This window comes from Labeo rohita, unplaced genomic scaffold (assembly GCF_022985175.1).
Source record: "Labeo rohita strain BAU-BD-2019 unplaced genomic scaffold, IGBB_LRoh.1.0 scaffold_400, whole genome shotgun sequence".
NCBI classification, from domain to species: Eukaryota; Metazoa; Chordata; class Actinopteri; order Cypriniformes; family Cyprinidae; genus Labeo; species Labeo rohita.
In genome coordinates, this window is record NW_026129318.1 from 30,944 (window position 1) to 50,974 (window position 20,031).

The following is a 20,031-nucleotide window of genomic DNA, read 5'->3' on the forward strand; positions in this document are numbered from 1 at the left end:
TGCATTTGTTGCTTTTTCAAATACAAGCGAGGAAGCGTTTCCTCATCTCAGCACGTGAAATCGCGGGCACACACACAGCAAATTTTGAGAGAAATAAAACAAGGAAATTATTTAAATACAAAACCGAAAAAATGCAATTCACAAGCACATATTCAATCGTGGATGTCGTACCGGTAAACGGTTCGATATTATATTGAGTATTGTGACATCCCTAATGGGGAAGGTGTGGGCATAATGTGGGCCAAAGTATAAACTGTAAAAAAAAAAAATAAAAATCTGTAAAAATCAAGTGGCACCCTCCCGATCTCCCTCTTGAAGCCAACACGGAAGTGACTAAAACTGCAATTCATTGACTGGCCACCAGAGACTGGCTGCAAAAGGGAGTAAATCCTATTGACTCCCCATGTTAAAATGCCCAACTTCACAGCAGAAAAAAATATGTTTACAGCCTGGTACAAAAAGTGATTTTGGTCTATATAGCTAATTTTGCCCTTCATGTCAACTGTGAGGGGGGTGAATTTTTTATAACTCATCCTTTTAATTTATATTAAGCCTTAAAGTTCTGCATAATTTAGGGCATGGCCATTTAAGTGACAGGTGGATTGCCGCTGCTGTCACCACCATCATGCTAGGCGGGTGTGGTTTCAGCAACCAGCTCAACCCACGTTCCGCCTATTTGCCCATTTTCGATTATCCGGGAGTGACGTGCAATGACGCGATTCCAAGATGGCGACGGCTGACTAATGTTTTTTTACAGTCTATGGTAAAAATACAGTACAATATACCGTAATAATTTGAAGGAATTTTCCGTATTTGGTTTTTACAGGTGTTTTTCCGTATTTTTGAATTAACGCTTCGCATTGTGGGAACAAGAACCTCAGTGGCTTATCTGTGCAAAAACAGTGATGAGAAGATGTGGAGAGTTTCATTTTAATGTCGGCTTTCGAATTTGGGAAACCCTTTTGTACTCTTCGTGGTAAATTATATGTTGTTAAATGTCACATAAATTGTTTAAATAATTAACTCAGTTGCTGTCTGGCTTGTTTGGCAAATGAACGTTGGAACCGTTGCACTCAACATTTTCTGCATATCGTCACACATCTTACTCGTGGAGTTTTCTGCCAAATGAGGTAAGTTTAGACCTTTAATTGTCGTGTTTTACACACACACACACGGATGATAAAATGCAAAACAGCAATTAATTCAGTAACGCTACTAGTAAGCTGTGTGTAGGCGCGTTTCCATTATTTTTCAAGATGCGAAAATTTAAATTGCGACAATTTTAAACGTGTCAATTTTGCAAAAACGCCCAAATGTCGCAAAAAAGTTTTTACACTTACATGAGGTGGTTTTTCAGGCAATTCGAAAAAGGAATATTTCGCAAAACTGCAATGGAAACGGCTTTTTCGCATTTACAGGACACATGGCACATATAAAAAAAATCATATGATTGTTCTTCAGTAAATGCGCAGTAGCCGCGCCAGAATGCTGCTTCAGGTCAATGTGCCAGTATTAGCTCATCGAGTTATCTTTCACACTCTAATGGACAAAGGCACACGACATTATGTCAAAATGACCGTTGTTGGCGAGTGACCTCATGAACACAATCTAAAAAGGGTTAAAAAAAAAAAAAAAAGTCTTCAGTAGATCTTATGTGTCAAATGTGCATCATGTCATCAGTCATTCATAGTGTTTCTTTTATTTTCATTTCTAATGACAGGACGTGGTTGCTACTGTACTGTGAATCTCAAGAACATCTGCATTCTTATTATGGGTTTGTATTCTGTTCTATTAACAGTTTTATTTAACATTAGTGTTCAGTATTGGAAAGAAAATAGTTATTGAGTCATTTATTCTGTTGACTTTCACAACAATGTGAAGTTGGTTGCTGTCTGATGCGTCGGATGCCTGTGTTCACAAAGCCACTTCACAGACAACGTGCTAGTAATGTTTGATTGATTGGATTGAATTCTTTTATATGTTATCATCCTTGTGTGTATAAGATGTGTTCAAACTGCTTGTCGTTATGTATATGGTCATTTTGTAATGTCTTTTTTTAAGGTTATGTGCAGTTCAAGATTGCTGTCGTTCAGGAAGTTAATGACCACATCCCCTGTTGAGGTTGTGAGCTACAAATCCCCAGAGCAGGCAACACTTACGCTGGAATTCATACAAAAGTAAGCAACGCACATGTTATAAAAAGTGTATAAAGCATTTGGTTGTGTTGCTGTTTATTTAGTTGAAAATAATGAAGTATGTTGTAAGACATAGTTGATCTGACAAGCTCATATGACAGATGCAAATGGAGACTATTGGAAATGTAAGATAAGCAATGTATAAACAATTGTTTGAATTGGAAAGTATTATGGTTTGCAGTTTTTTTTTTTTTTTTTTTTTTTTTTTTTTGTTTATTATGTTTTTGCAGATTTAATGAACTTAAAATACTGTATGACTGCTTTTTTCACCCCAACCTGCATGTTACTCTGTAGTTCAGTTTCATTAAGTTCATTTTTTGTCATATCTATTTCTTTTAGAATTTTCCTATGAAGAAATCCTGAACGAGGGGGTTGAGATGAAGGCAACCAAGTGGCTGTGTATTCTGCCCTACAAAGGCAAAAGACCTTAACTCGCTAGAGTGTAAAAATGAGAAAATTGACTTTCAAGTTTTTTTATTTGTCCAGCCAAATTAATTATAGGTAGGACACTGGAAATTTGGCAATTAGATGTTTTAGCAATGAAAATTATCTACATTAAAAAATTGTGAGCTCAAACTTGATTTTTACCCCTATTTCGAAGTTAGCGTACTCTGCCTTTGCATGTGTCTGCAAAAAGTGAGAAGTCACACCAAGGCAAAATGCGGTAACTTGTACCACTAGAGGGAGCCTGAAAACCACTACTGGTACTTGTACCACAGTTTGCTATGCTCAGTAACGTAAGAGAACGCTAGACATAGCATAATAGTTTTTATATTGACTTGAATGAAATAGCCTAACCTAAAAGAACGACTTGTGGATTGATGTGAATGCCAGCAAGCAGGAATGGCCAGAATGCTTGTGGACTGATTTTATCGGGTTACAAGAAAAGGTAGGATATAGATTTAATTGCAAACTGTTCATAGCCTACTGATTTTATAATTGATTGTGCTACATGCTACGGCATTCGATTCCACACACGTCCAACTAGCACTGACAGCCTGCTGAATAATCTGCATTATAAAAAGTAAAAAAAAAAAAAAAAAAATCTTTAAAGATTATTCACATTTACATATTGTTGCCAAAATATCTCTGTACAGTGCGTTATTATATGGAGCTGTCTGGCCGCTCGCTATCTATCCAATTCGTTTGTCTAATGCTTCAGTCACAGATCAGATGTATGAAAGTATGCAAGTTACACTGTAATTAAAATGTGGCAGACTTTAATGGACAGTAAAACAAAGGTAAAACACCATAGAACTCTGAGTCAGCATTGTAACTTTATACTGATTCATGGCTAAACAAAGGCAGAACGCCCTAACTCAATTTGAATGTTCCAAACAAAGTCAAAGAGGGGTAACTGGTGATATAAGGTGCTCTGCCTTGGTTTCTCCAGTGGTTTTTGAAGTTAAGGTTAAGACAATTCATTATTTTCTCAGAAAAAACAACTAAATTGACTCAAGATACCTATACACATGATAAAGGATGTCTTGAATGTCCCAAAAATATCAATAACTCATTTTTGACCAAAATCCAAGTTAAGGTCTTTTGCCTTTGCAGGGCAGTATTCCTCCAAGACTCTTGCATAAACAGTTTAAAAAATCCATGTAATATTTGAGCTTTTTTAAAATCTCAAAATGGCACTTGGTTTAAACATGCAGGTAAAAGGGAAATAATACATCCCTAATAATGAATTACATCACTTTAATGATATTTCAGTTATAATAAATTGCATAACTTCAAAAATTTGTTGTCAAGCCACTGGAGTCACATACTTTATTTGATGTTTTTATACTTTTCTGGACCTTGAAAGTGGTAGTTGCGCAGATTATCAATAGAGGGACAGAAAGTCCCTCAAATACTCAATCAAAGCAATTCACTTAACAATGTGTCAAACACCGAAAAATGCCTGTATCATAAAAACAATTTAGCTTTAAATGGCAACAGACAGAATTAAAAAAAAAAAAAAAAAAACTTGAGCACTCATACAATACTGGTGTTGCACTAACTAGTGGTCACAAAATTTATTGTTTAGAGGGAAAAAATGTTCACACAAAAATGTGAATTCTGTCAATTACTCACCCTCATACCATTCCAAACCCATAAGACTTTCATCCATCTTTAGAACACAAATAAAGAGATTTTTAATTAAATTTAGGTACTTTCTGTCTCTCTGTTGATAATCTAACTAACTACCACTTTCAAGGTCCAGAAAAGTATAAAAACATCAATAAAGTATGTGACTCCAGTGGCTTGACAACAAACTTTTGAAGTTATGCAATTTATTATAACTGAAATATCATTAAAGTGATGCCATTTATTATAAAGGATCTATTATTTCCCTTTTATCTGAATGTTTAATCCAAGTGCCATTTTGAGATTTAAAAAAAAAAAACTACAATATTACATGGATTTTTGAAATTGTTCATGCAAGAGTCTTGGAGGAATGCACAGCCACTTTGTTGCCTTCATCTCAACCCTCGTTCAGGATTTCTTCACAGGAAAATTCTATAAGAAATAGATATGAAAAAAAATGAAATTAATGAAACTGAACTACAGAGTAAAATGCAGGTTGCATTTTAGTGGAAAAGCAGTCATACAGTATTTTAAGTTCATTACATCAACTGCAATCCATAATACTTTCCAATTCAAACAAATGTTTGTACATTACTTAAACTACATTTCCAATATACTGTAAAAATTTCCTGTAAATTTTACAGTAAAATACTGGTAGCAGGGTTACCAGTCAGTTACTGTAACTTTTACAGCAGCACTGCTGTAATTTAATTTACAGCATTATCCTGTGTTTCCTGATTATAGCAAATAACTGTATTTGTATGGTCATAATTAAATGGTTCTAAATACCACAAAGACAGTGCTGAACAACTTCATGAACAGTCCAACATGGCCAAACAACAAGGTCCCAAGTGAATCCAACAAAACTTCTGATCAAAAAAGGAAAACAGTTCAGCTCCAGACGCTGTCCCATTCCAAGATGCAAAGAGTGGCTAAAAATATTGAAAAAGAACAAAGAGGAAAATACATTAGATATTGTTTTACAAAACAATGATACGGTCAGATACAGACAGAGGGATGACAGATACAGTCAAAGACAGACAGAGTGATGATTGTTACAGTTAGATACAGATAAACTGCCATTAAAATGTTTGGGAGATCAGTATGATTTTTAATGTTCTTTAAAAAAAAAAAAAAAAGTGTCATATGCTCATCAAGCCTGCATTTATTTAAACAAAAATACAGGAAAAAACAAACAGTAATATTGTGAAATATTATTACAATTTAAAATAAGTTTTCTATTTTACTATACTTTAAAATAGAATTTATTTCTGTGATGCAACGCTGAATTTTCAGAATAATTACACCAAGGTTACATGATCTGTCAGAGATTTAAGACAGCCAGGTTAAGAGTAACAATCGAATTGATCTTCGACCAATAAAAAATGTACATAATACAGAGAAACAAATGATAAAACTTGGCCTACTGAATATCAGGTCCCTTTCTACAAAAGCGCTTTTTGGAAATGATATGATCATAGATCATAACCTAGATGTGCTCTGTTTGACAGAAACCTGGCTTAAACCAGAAGATTACGTTATCTTAAATGAGTCTACCCCTCATGATTACTGTTATAAACATGAGCCACATCTAAAAGGTCAAGGGGGAGGTGTTTCTACAATTTATAGCAATATTTTCAGTGTTTCTCAGAGAGCGGGCTTCAAGTATAACTTGTTTGAAGTAATGGTGCTTCATATAACATTATCCAGAGAAAGTGTTAATGATAAATACCCCATGACGTTTGTACTTGCTACTGTATACAGGCCACCAGGGCACCATACAGACTTTCTTAAAGAATTCACTGATTTTCTATCTGAATTTTGATAATTTCCATGTTGATAATGAAAACGATGCACTGGGAGCAGCATTTATAGACATTCTGAACTCTATCGGAGTTAGACAAGACATGTCAGGTCCCACTCATTGTTGAAATCATACTCTAGACTTAATACTGTCACGTGGAATTGATGCTAATGTCGTTGAAATTCTGCAGCAAAGTGATGATATCTCAGATCATTATCTAGTCTCTTGACTCCAAATAACGAAAACTGTCAATTCAGCTTCTTATTACAAGTATGGTAGAACCATCACTTCTCTTACAAAAGTTTGCTTTCTGAGTAATCATCCTGACTTATCTGAATTCCTCAGCATGTCCAATAGCTCAGAAAAACTTGATGATGTAACTGAAACTGCTGACTCTCTCTTTTCTAGGAGTCTAGATACGGTCACTCCTCTGCGTCTAAGGAAGATTAAGGAAAACAGTCCGACCACGTGGTATAACGAGCACACTTGCGCTCTAAAGAGAGCAGCCCGGTAAATGGAGCGCAGAACTAGAGGTTTGTCATACTGCCTGGCGTGAATGTACCCTATCCTATAGAAAAGCATTAAAAACTGCAAGATCTGATTACTTTTCGGCTCTTTTAGAAGAAAACAAACATAACCCTAGGTATTTATTCAATACAGTGGCTAAGTTAACAAAAAATAAAGAACCAACGGGCATTGACTGTGCCCCTCAACATAGCAGTAATGACTTTATGAACTACTTTACTTCCAAGATCGATACTATCAGAGACAAAATTGTTACCATGCAGCCGTCAGTTACAGTATCGCATCAGATGCGCTATAGATCTCCTGGAGAACAATTCCACTCATTCTCTACTATAGGAGAGGAAGAATTGTATACTTGTTAAGTCATCTAAACCAACAACTTGTATGCTAGACCCTATTTCATCTAGGCTACTAAAAGACTTGCTTCCAGATGTCACAGGTCCTCTTCTTAATATTATTAATTCATCACTGTCATTAGTATATGTCCCCAAAAGTTTCAAACTGGCTAGTATTAAGCCTCTCATTAAAAAAACACAACTTGACCCCAACAAATTAATTCATTACAGACCAATCTCGAATCTCCCTTTTCTGTCAAAGATATTAGAAAACGTAGTCCTCACAATTCCTCACAATTATCTTCTTTCCTACAGAAAAATGATATCTGCGAGGATTTCCAGTCTTTTAGACCGTATCATAGTACTGAGACTGCTCTTATTGGAGTTACAAATGATCTGCTCTTGTCATCCGATCATGGTTGTATCTCTCTGTTACTGGATCTTAGTGCTGCGTTCGATACTGTTGACCACAACATTCTCTTGAACAGACTTGAAAATTATGTTGGCATTAGTGGTAGTGCATTGGCATGGTTCAAATCACATCTCTAGCATTTGCAAAACTGTTTTTTTCCATCTCAAAAATCTAAATTATGACCTATGCTCTCAATGTCAAATGCTGAAACGTTAATTAATGCGTTTATGACCTCAAGTTTAGATTATTGTAATGCTTTACTGGGTGGTTGTTCTGCACGCTTAATAAACAAACTCCAGCTGGTCCAAAATGCAGCAGCTAGAGTTCTTACTAGAACCAGAAAGTATGACCATATTAGCCCGGTTATGTCAACACTGCACTGGCTCCCTATTATACATTGTATAGATTTTAAAATCTTGCTAATTACTTATAAAGCCCTAAATGGTTTAGCTCCTCAGTACCTGAGCGAGTGTAGCAGTTTTACTCTGGTTGTGGGTTTATTCAATAAAGACGATGTTGACTATGTAGGTTTTCTTTATTCTGCAGAAGCACAGAGCACAAATTAATTCTCTGTCATCAGTGAATGAGGGTTCAAGTTCTTCAACCTCAATCAGCAGGAAGTTAGCTTGAAGCAGCAAGTTCCTGTGAACAGTTTTTTCCTGTGAAGTGTGGGTGTTACAGATGCGGTATGTGTGACATTGAGGGTTTAGCGCAACAACGATATAAGGTGTGGACTCCCATTTGTCTGCTAGTTTTCTCTGTCCACGTTCTTTTTTGTTCGCCAGCAAAACCTGGTCACCAATTTCAATTCTACATCCTCTTGTCGTCTAGTTATACAGGTCCGCTTGCCGCCTTTGACTGGCTTCAGCATTCTTTTTAGCAAGAATCAAACCTTGTAAGTCATCGCTCAGACGTCTCATATATGTATCATAGTCAGTGATAGCACTGTCTCTTTCTATACTGCAGAACATTACATCCATCGGGAGATTGGAAATTCTGCCGTACATCAGATAGAATGGCGCTGTAGTGGACAGCAAATTCCAGGGCCCAGTTTATGGCAAGGGGGCCCCTCCCTGACCACCACAGTGGACAGAGGTTTGCTACATTTTGATTGGATCTTGGTGAACTAACATAAACAAACTGTCCAACGCCATCAGATAAAGATGCCAGGACAACAGCCAGACATCTCTTAGAGCACAAGAAGAAGACCTTTGGTACAAAGCCCGCGAAGGACAGAACTTCCTATTGGTCAAAATGCAGTTTGTGCCCTTCACCCACCTTGAGACTGATTCCTAATGGTTTGGCCTGTGACCGACCATAAAAATTCCTTCCAGCAGTGGGTGAAACAAAGAGAGATCATGGAGATCCATCCAAATCTATTCATAACTGTTTTCAAACCTTAAAATTGATGCACACTACAACACACACATCTTATACTTATTCAGAGAAATAAGTATTCCTTGTGACAGCAACGTGTAGGGCAACACCTTACACAAATTTAGCTGTTAATGGACAAATGAATGCATGCACGACAGTTCAATCTTTTCCCCATTATGTTTGGACTTAATGTGTTCGTAACATTGCCAAATGCATTCTGGTTATGGTTTGGAAAGTGATAAATGCACCGGTAAAACTTTAGTGACACTTTTCTAGTTTTGTGTTTGGACTATGCAAATAAATTCCCCAGGAGGAAAGAAGGGTGGGCCATCATGTGTCCCCCCATTCTGATGGAACAGCACGGAACAATCACAGCACGGAAATGGAGAAGTGCCAAATTGCAATCTCCTCCTCATCAGAAAGGGATAAAGGTACCCTTCCAAAAGACACTCCTTGTTCTGAGTCTCCGGCACGTCCAGGGGACGTTAACAGAAACACCAACAGAGCAAGACAGTTCTGAGTCTCCGGCATGTCTAAGAGACACAAACAGAGCACCAAAGTTCTGAGTCTCCCGTTCAGAGAGACAGTAACCGATACACAGTTCTGAGTCTGAGTCTTGTAAAAGAAAGGACACTACCAGAACAACCTTTGTTCTGAGTCTGCGGCTGGTCGAGGAAACACACCAGTTCTGAGTCTGCCGTCTGTTAAGGGAAGAGACTGCAACAGGACAACCAACGTTCTGAGTCTCTGGCCTGCAAAGGTGAGACAACAACAGATACCAAGTCCAAGTCTCCAGCTTTTGAGGCAGCAACAGATACGACCACGTTCTGTGCTTCTAGCCTGCGAGGAAAGAGATAATCTACGTTCAGAGTCTTCGTCCAGCGAGACAACAATTGATGCAGCATCCTGAGTCTCCATCCTAGAGAGACAAAGCGGATTGACCAAGTTCTGAGTCTCTAGCCCAGAGAGGCAGAAGACACACAGACATTTGCAACAAGGTTAAGCTCCGGCGAGCAAACCTTCACTTCAGGTACTTTTGCTTGCGTGTTCCAAGCTAAGGACCTTCAGCACCTACTCCAGGGCCACATCTGCGTGTTCCAGATCTTAGGACCCTTGGTGCTCCAGGAGATCAGCATCCTACAGCGCTTCATCTTCAAGGCTGTCGAAACGGATTCTTGCTCCTTTCCCCACTGTACTGCCACCAGCGCAACCAGTGGAAGAAGTCGCCGCCACCGGACTGCTCACTCAACCACAGCGAACGTAAATATCACTTCCAAACCTCTTCCAGAGACCTTGGCATTGTTGTATATTGTCAGTATATGATTTTCTAAGTTACATTAGGTATTACATAGCTGATTGCAGTTGATAACAAATCACACATATTTGTTTGATGCATAGTAAGGTTATTCACCTTATTTGTTTCAGAGTAGCAACAGTTTATCTTTCCCGATAACGTAGCTCTGATATAGCAACTCCCAACATAATCACTTGCTTTTTATGCATCTTATGCACTTTATTCCTTCTTCATTCATGGTATTCATTTAGTAGTTGTTGATTACTCTTGTCTATCTTGTTAATAAAATTTATTTTATTACAACTTGTGTCTTCCTTGTGTTGATAATACAGAAGAGGTTCTACAAGTTAGAGATCCCACCAATCTTTGTTATGTGATGTACTCATAACCACACATTAATTGACACGTGATCCAAGAGTCATAACGTCAGCTGTGACATGAGTACCCATCACTACCGTATTTCACCTCCCTAGGTTGGCGAAAGCTAAATTCACTGCCTTAATTGGCATCCCTAGGTTGGCGAAAGCGAAATTTATTACAGCACATAGCCCGTCGATTTGTGGGCTGTGCAATTATAAGCAAAGGCCAAAGTTTGCAACATCTGTGGCCACTTTTGCTTGCTCCTTGGTGGCAACGTCCTGATCATGTTACCCAGTGTTCTGTTAAATCGTTCAACATGACCATTGCCTATTGGGTGATATGCGGTCGTTCTGGACTTCCTCACACCAGCAACTTCCAGGAGTTTGCGAATCAGTTGGCTCTCAAGGTTGGCACCTTGATCCGAATGGATCCTTTCTGGGAAGCCAAAAACACAGAAAAACTTGTCCCGTAGTACCTTTACCACTTGTTTAGCAGATTGGTCTCTGCAAGGGAAAGCACAGGCCATTTTAGAAAAATGGTCAGTTATGACCAGGACGTCCACGCTGCGACCACTTGAATTCTCTGCAGACCAAAAATCTATGCAGACTAATTCCAGTGGGCATGATGTTTTAATGCTTTCCAGAGGTGCTCTTCTTTCGGGTTCAGGCGTTTTGCTTACACCGCTTGCAGCATTTAACATGTTCATGGACATCCCACTCTAAACTGATCCAGAAGAACCTCTGTCGCGCAAGGGATAGGGTCCTACCCTGACCTTGATGCCCAGCTTCGTTGTGAATCCCCTGAAGAACCTGGGTCACAAGAGAAGCCGGAACAATGTACTGCCATCTCTTCTTTCCCATCAGGACATGTTTAGACACCCTGTACAATACTCCGTCAAGCATCTTGAGCTTCTCCCACTGTTTCAGGGTTTTGAGCACCTCAAATGTCTCTCCGGCTCTTTCCCGCCTGGATGGCCTCTTCCCTCTACTCACATAGAATAGAACTCTTGACAGTACCTTGTCATCTTGCTGCCTCTGTTGCAACTCACTCAGTGAGAACACTGGCAGTGGACTGGGACCTGGAGACAACAACTGGTGGATATCCTGAGTGAGCCACTGGACTGCTCTATCAGCCGTGCCTATCTCCCACTGTGTGTGAACATCAAGGATGGCTGACACTTCAGCACAAGTAAGCGAAGAGTGCTCTGATTCCTCACAGGGGACATGCGCAACATTACAGACGTCTGCACTTGAAGGGTCTCTTCTTGAACTTTTTCTGCCTCTCTCAACAGAATACTGTTTGGCTCAGACATCAGTCTTTGACCAACACTCTGATGGATGAAAGGATTATCTGCTTAAAGCGTCAGCAACAACATTTCTGCTGCTGGGTATGTACTGAATGTTAAAGCTATAGGGGGCCAGCTTAGACACCCACCTTAGCTTAGACATCCACCTCTCAGCTTAGACACTCACCAACAGACTCTAACAGGGCCGACTTTAACTTCTGGAATGCTTCACTATGCTCTTGCTTCCAATCACCAGCGTTCAGCTTCTTAAAATTTACATCACCTCTTAGAGAGACTTTCTTCCCGTTTGCTGCAGCTGTTAGGTTGAACAAAGGCTTTGCAACACTGGAACAGTTCAGGATAAACTTCTGATAATATGTCACCATCCCCAGAAATTACTTGATTTTTTCTGCGAGGGTGTCACTCCATCAGGCATCATAAGGTCTGCTTCGGATACAGCTGATATGGCACTGACCTTATCAGGATCCGTTGCCACTCCAGTCTCGTCAATAATGTGGCTGAGGAATTTCACGCTCCTCCTGAGACAGTGGCATTTCTTAGGGGCCAAGTTCAGTCCATGTGCTCTTAGCCTAGTAAACACAAGTTCGAGACGTTTAATGGCTTCCTCTTCATTGGGAGCATACACCAGGAGATCATCGAGATAACAGAGCAGCGTGAGGAAATTCTGATCCCCAAAGATGTTAATCATGAGTCGCATAAAGCTGGTTGGACTGTTACAGAGCACTTGTGGCAGACTATTGAATTTATACAGGCCCATGGGAGTCGTAAAGGTAGTGAACTTCCTGTCTTCCTCAGACACAACGATGTTATAAAACCCGGAGGTCAAGTCCATTGCACTGAAGACGGCATTGCATCCCAAAGCTGCTAAGCAGTCTGCCTGATGAGGCATCTTTAACAGTCCGAGGTTTCAGCCAACGGTAGTCCACACACACCCTAAGTTTCCCAGTCTTCTTCCATACTAGCACAAGTGGTGAAATCCACTTACTATAAGACTTGCGTATAATCTCCTGTTCCTCCATCTCTGAGAGCACACTCCTCAGCTTTTGATACTGTGCAGGAGGAACATGGTGGTACGGAAGCCTGAAAGGTGGATCATCTGATAAATGAATATGATGGACAAACCCCTAGGCCTTCCCACAATCCAACTTATGCTTTGAAAATACATCCTTATGCCTCTTAATGAGCTGCACCAGCTGACTCTTCCAATAAAAGGACACTTCACATGAGTCAACATCTGGATCACCAAGATTAAGGTCCTGCAAGCTTTCATGAAGTTTGACGACAGGGCAACTTTCCTCATCACTGACAATGCCTCCAACAGTGCTCTGGCTCTGCACACTCACCATCTCATTAGTGTTGTGATCAGATTGTGCACCAAGGTCCTCCACCGCCACAGAAGGAAAGACATTGGCTATTTTGGAGATCCTTTTCAGTGTTATGGGCTTATCAAGAGGATTCATTATCCTAACTGGGACCCATCCATCACCAGACATGGAGACTATAACTCTTCCCACCATGATGTTTTTCTTGTGGGTCTGTGCCCCAAAAATGAACTAACCTCAGAGAATGTCAGAGAAGTATGATGAGGTGAAACCAAAAATTCAATATTATCAGTCTGCAGAAATGTCTCTCTTCCCGTTATGGCTACTGGAACAACGGTGAGACTGATTCCTCAGCCTCTACGTTCAACAATCAGTTTGTCAGTCTGCAGAGAAGTCTCTTGTCGCTTTACAGTCTCTTCTCCTGTTACAGCTACTGGAACAATGGTGAAACTGATTCCTCAACCTCCATGTTCAGCACTCAGACATCACGAACACGTACAACTCCGGCAGTCGGCTGTGGGTGATCCAGTTGATCCAGTAGGTCACGGCACCATTTTTATGTAGCAGTTTTAATCTGGTTGTGGTTTTATTCAATAAAGACTACGTTGACGATGGAGGTCTCAGGTTTTTTTTATTCTGCAGAAACACAGAGCAAATTAATTCTTTGGACACACGTCTCTCCCCTTCACTCAGGCTCTCGTTAGCAGAGCAAGAGAGAATACATCTGACCCCGTCAGTGGCAAATTTGATTCTAAAGATGCAATGTACTCACAGTAATAATTACAAAACTTAAGACAACAAAATAAAATATAAAAATGAACCACAGAATAAAGTAGCCAGGAAAATACAAATCACTGTTATATAGCATAGCAGGTATTATATTGTGTTTAGATGTTCTATAAGAATATAATTTTGTCACTGCTTACTCATACCAGTGAGCAATAAGATAAGAAATTTTACACAAATAACCAAACATTCCAATATCAATGTATCAAATATCAAAACAAATGTGTCAAAGAAAAGTGCAAATAAAATGTATCAAAATATACAATATGATGTCACTTTTGCAGACAGACCTCATTTTTTATATCAAACTCATATAAAGTTGATTTTAAACACATTTTGAACATTTCTCAAAATACAGTAACGATACAGCATACCTGCAGAAACACAGAGCACAAATGAATTCTTTGGAGACATGTCTCTCCCCTTCACTCTGCTCAGACAGAAAGGAAAAAACTTGCTATACCAGTCAGTCACAGTAAAGCATCCAAAATGCGATCATTTACATTCATTTTCATGACATCACAGCCTTACATTACTATTAGACATTCTGTATCTCGTGAAATAACATAATGAACTCATTTAGTGTACTTTAAACATTCTTACCAGGCTCTCGTTAGCAGAGCGAGAGAGAATACATCTGACCCCGTCAGCGGCAAATTTAATTCTAAAGAGGTATCATAATACGTGCTCCTCATAACACAAAATTCTGCATATATGGTTCCGTGTAGAATAAATGATGTCCATTGTACCTTATAACTCAGACAACAATGAATATAAAACACAAAAGAAATAAGTTTTGATGAAGTTCACTTCACATTCAACATTTTATAATTATTAGCCCAGCTGCACAAGCTCTTATCACATTATAGTCCCTCACGTCTACTGTGTTCTCAAAACTCTGGCAATTTGATAATACCAAGAATATCAAAATCAACCGCGGGCAGCAGATCATTTTCTTATCTAGCGCCCAAACTCTGGAACAATCTACCCAACACTGTTCGGGACGCAGACACACTCAGTTTAAATCTAGATTAAACACCCATCTCTTTAACCTTGCTTACACATAACACATCAACATATTTCTATAATTCAAATCCGTTAAAGGATTGTTAGGCTGCATTAATTAGGTCAACCGTAACTGGGAACACTTCCCGTAACACCAGATGCATCGTAAGAAGAATGGCACCTACGCTAATATTAGTCTGTTTCTTTCTTATTCCGAGGTCACATTAACCACCAGATCCAGCCTGTATCCAGATCAGATGGTCACTGCAGTCCCCCGGATCCAGTCCGTTCCCAGCCCAGACGGTGGATCAGCACCTAGAGACGACCTCTACAGCCCTGAATGTCAGCGGAGACCCCGTCAACTAGATGAGCCCCAGAGACGGATCCCCAGTGAAGACCTCGTCACCTAGACGGCCATTCTGTCACCAATGGAGTTTTGGTTCCTTGCCGCTGTCGCCTCTGGCTTGCTTAGTTGGGGACACTTTTTCTTCAAACGATATTGTATACTATTTGAACTGAATTGAGCTAGATGACATAATTGAATCCAATGATGAACTGCCTTTACCTGAAAATTTAATGTTTACTGCTGCCCTTTTGCATTATTGATGCACTATTTCCTATTTAATACTGTACAGCCGCTTTTTCACAATTGTGTATTGTTAAAATCGGTATTTAAATAATCTTGACTTGACTTGACTTGAGATCATTCTCATTTATTATCAGTTGTCAATGTTGTCAATGTTATTGTCATTGTTGTCAATGTATGTTTTGGAGCCTGTGATACGTTTTCAGGATTCTTTGAATAAGTTCAAAAGAACAGCAGTTATTTAAAATTAGAAATCTAATCTAACAATATAAGTCTTTAAAATCACTTTCAATTTAACACATGCTTGTTGGATAAAAGTAAAAAAAAAAAAAAAAAAAAGAAAGAAAGAAAGAAAAAAAAAAGCATTTTTTTAATCCATGAAAGAATCCTGAAAAAAGTATTACAGGTTCCAAAAAATAATTAAATAAAATAAGCAGCACAACTGTGTTAAGCAGTTTCTAAAATTAATAATAAATCATCAGCATATTACAATGATTTCTAAAGGATCATGTTACACTGGAGAAATGAGAAGACTACAGTAATGATACTAAAAAATGCAGAAATAAATTACATTTTAAAGTATATTAAAATAGAAAAAAAAAATAATTATTTTAAATTGTAATATTTTTAAATATTTGTTCTGTATTTTTGATCAATTAAATGCAGCCTTGATGAGCAGAAGAGACATATTTCATAAGAAACATAAAAAATTTTACTAATTCCAAACTTTTGAATGGCAGTGTAGATAATAAAAGAATATAATAAAAGGGGATCTTGGTGTGTGTGTGTGTGTATGTGTACTTACTTTTAAGAAATTCTGCTGAAAATCCTTCACTTTGCAAAGAAGAATGGTGTGATGGAAATTTTATTTAATGGCCTTAGAATATTTTGGTGTGTTCAACATAAACTTGTTTAGAAAAGTGCAGTCTAAGTGATGCTCAAATCAAAGACCACGTCTCCATGAATAAATAATCTATACTTACCCAAAAAGGTACCATAAGTAATTTTTTTTACATAACAAAAGTAATTTTCTGTGATTTAAACAACATGAGAGTTTTGGAGTATGAAAAATGCAAGAATGAAATTTAATCTTTGGTCAAGTTTGTTGCCTTATGTGTGCCGTCTTCACAACTATCTGCAATTTACCATAATTGAGCAATGTGAAATTCAACTGAATGTAGCACAGCATAAAAGACACAGAGTCTGATGGTGAAGAAAGTTTGAATTATAATTAAAAAAAAATACTGTTGACTTGTATTTTTAGCCATACCAGTAACGTTAGATGACAAAGATTTGGATTTTAGCTAGTCAACTTTGCTGAGTTTACCTTACCTGTGATGGTTCAAAGAGGGCAGGCCATCTCTCTAAAAGATTTGCGACATTTCTGTTTTAAGGCTACTTTGGCTTTAATTTTAACAATAATATTACTTTTAATCGTTAGTTAGCGTTAAACTTAAACTAATATTTGACATTAAACGGTAAGGTAAAAGTCCTAGACAAAACGCATTAACATTAGTACTATGCTAGTTTAAGGTTAACGCTAACTAACGATTAAAAGTGGTATAATTGGTAAAATTAAAGCCAAAGTAGCCTAAAAACACACAGTAGGCATGACTACAGCACTTAATTTTTATATTAACAACACGATCTCAACCACCGTTGTCTGCCGATCGTTGCCTACAAGACCACACTGCTTGTGCAGCCAACTTAGCTTGTGATGTGTGCAGGATAGCTAATACAATTTGCAAACCTAACCTCAGCCTCTCTAGTGGTGTAAGCGATTTCGCATGACTTTACATCACAAATCATTTGGCTAAATTTGCTCAACTTACCGTATTAATCAGTCCCTGAAATTCAGATCCCCTGCAGCGAACAAACAGTTGAAGTGCAGAGGAAGATGCTGCATCTGCCTGGGAAAGTCTCCGCCAATGAAAAACTTATAATAATTTTAAAATATTTACGTTTGATGAACACACCTTCCACATCGACAGCTGCTCTAAAAAATATGTATGTCAACTCAATTTTATAACATTTCTTGTACACAACAAACACATAGAAATAACTACCCAAATAAATTGCAATAGTTTTATTTAAAATATATTGTTATATAAAAACTGATATATTTTAAGTAAAGAGGAAGTATATTGATACTTTTTAGTATAAAACAAATAACATGAACTAGATTACAACTATTTAAAGTATATAAAACCTACTTTGTGGATGTAGCACTTTTTACAGTGTAGTAATAGTAATACTACTTCCCCTCACATTACTCACATTAAAAAAAAAAAAAAAAAAAAAAAAAAATTGACTATTTGTGAGTGTCTATCTTTTCTGCATCTTGCAAAGAAGAACTTGCTTGCTTTCACATTACTTAAAAACATATATATATATATATATATATATATATACACATATATGTTGTGACTGATCTATCATTTTCCTTTCTTCAAAGAATTGCCAGGGAATTGCTGTGGTAAACCAGATTCAGTCCCTGAATTGAAGGGACCCTTGAAAAAAAAATACTTTTGAGTAATGAACTAATTGATTAGATACAATGGTGATCAAAATTGACAAAGGGGTATTTTGTCTCATGCGGTTCTCTGAGTGTTTCAGTTCTAGAAGAAACTAGAAAGCAGTTGGAGCAGTTGTCTTCAAAGAAGCAGATCGGATAGACTGGATGCTGTTCAATAAATGGGAGAGAGAGGCAGAGCAGCAAACAGAGCAACAGAAACAACGAAAAGACCTACCAACACAGTCTGCAGCTCTTAATGCTGTGCAAACCACACGGCAGAAACAAGATGAAGATGTGGCACACACAAGGCATACAGACTCCTGACCAATAAAACAACCCTAAATGCAGATGAGAAAGTAAAGGTCCCTTCTTCCCTAATCCAGAATGAGGAAAAGATTAAACCCGATGACACTGAGACAAAGACTGATGAGCAACCGGTCTTGCTGTGGAAAGAGATAAACAAATTTGCTTCGACACACAAGAAAACATTGGAACACATATTTACTTTATCCCTGCCTTTCAGACAGAAAGCATCACAGTCAGGAACACCAAGGAGAAAGATAACAACAAGATCCAAGCCCAGACCGGGGAGTTAAGAAACCCGCAACAACCGATGATCCAGTTTCCTGGAGAAGGAGGGCCCATCTGGGTGGAACAACCTTGGAACATATAGGAACTCCGAAATGTGGCTGTTGCACTTCCAGATCCAGAAAAAATGATGGAGCATTTTATCAGAACAGTGAAAAACTTCGATGGCACATACAGACCCACAACCCAAGACTAGGCAGCTATCATCAGCAACAAGCTGTCTTTGAAATGGACTGAAGTACGTGGAGCTGAAGATGATGCTTTCAACCCAAACACTATGAGAATGAATGCTGATGCAGGTCCAGAGTGAACTGACATTCCAGGATGGCAGACCACTTGGAATAGGATGATTGCCGGAATAGGATGATTGCCAGAATAAGCAATGTTCCTTATGTGTCCTAACTTGGGAGCAATCTCTAAAACAAAACAGCTAAAGGAGGTGATGGTGAGTGCTTAACATGCATGCCTAAAAACAGCTGTTGATGAAAGTGCTGGCCCTCCAGAGGGCCCTGATAACACAGGGACACTAAAACATCATTTTGTGAATGGACTCCTCCCTGATTTGCAAAAAGCAGTAAGACTGACTTGCATTAGCTGGGAAAAACAAACTATGGAGTTCAGCAGCAGGGCAGAGTTTGATGGTCTGGGAAAAGAAGAGATTACAACCATCGAGAAAACTGCCAGAGTGTGCCATCTTCAGGAGGCCATCAAGAGGCATTATATCAGTGGAAAACCATTGCCGATCACTGTCACAATTGTGGTGATTGGGCCAAGGACTGCCCATGAGAGAGTAAAAAAAACAACATGTCACACATGAACCTCCTCCTCCTTCCATTTAACAACCCTTGGTCTCCATCCTCAAGTGTGAGAGACCATGAACAGGATAAGGCGAGAGAGACTCAACCAAAAGAATTATTGCAAAAATCTGACAACCAAAGACACAACCCAAAAATGACTATTCAAGTTGAAGGACTTTCTTTACCTTCTTTTTGGTGGACACAAGTGCCACATTTTCTACGATCACTACAGAGACTGCTCTAAAAATTCCAAATTTAGCTTTTCTGGCAAAACCCAAACAACATGGGTTATCTGGCATACTATTGGTTGATAGTAACAAAAAAATGCTGAAACAAGTGAACCATTCTTTCCTGGTTTCAGAAACATGCAAATTATGCCAAACTGGTATTATAATTGGGCTTTAACTCTTTCTTTTGACCCATACTCTACTTATCAACAAATGTTGCTGCATTTAGAAAAAACACTTCATCTGCATTGTACCTTATGGTTTATAGGCCAGGATAGGAACAATGTATATGAGCATTCTAGACACTCTTTGGTCAAATGATAAATTTGATTTTGGCCAAAATACGGCACCTTTGAGGGTAACACCACTGACTCAACGCAGTTGAGGGTAACCATTTAGGTCACAGTATTCCTTTAGCAAAGAGGCTGAAGAGGGAATATCAAAAGTGCATGTGACATTAGTAAAAAAAAAAAAGGGACAGTCATACCCTGCCAAAATTCACCTGTGAACTCTCCTATTCTACT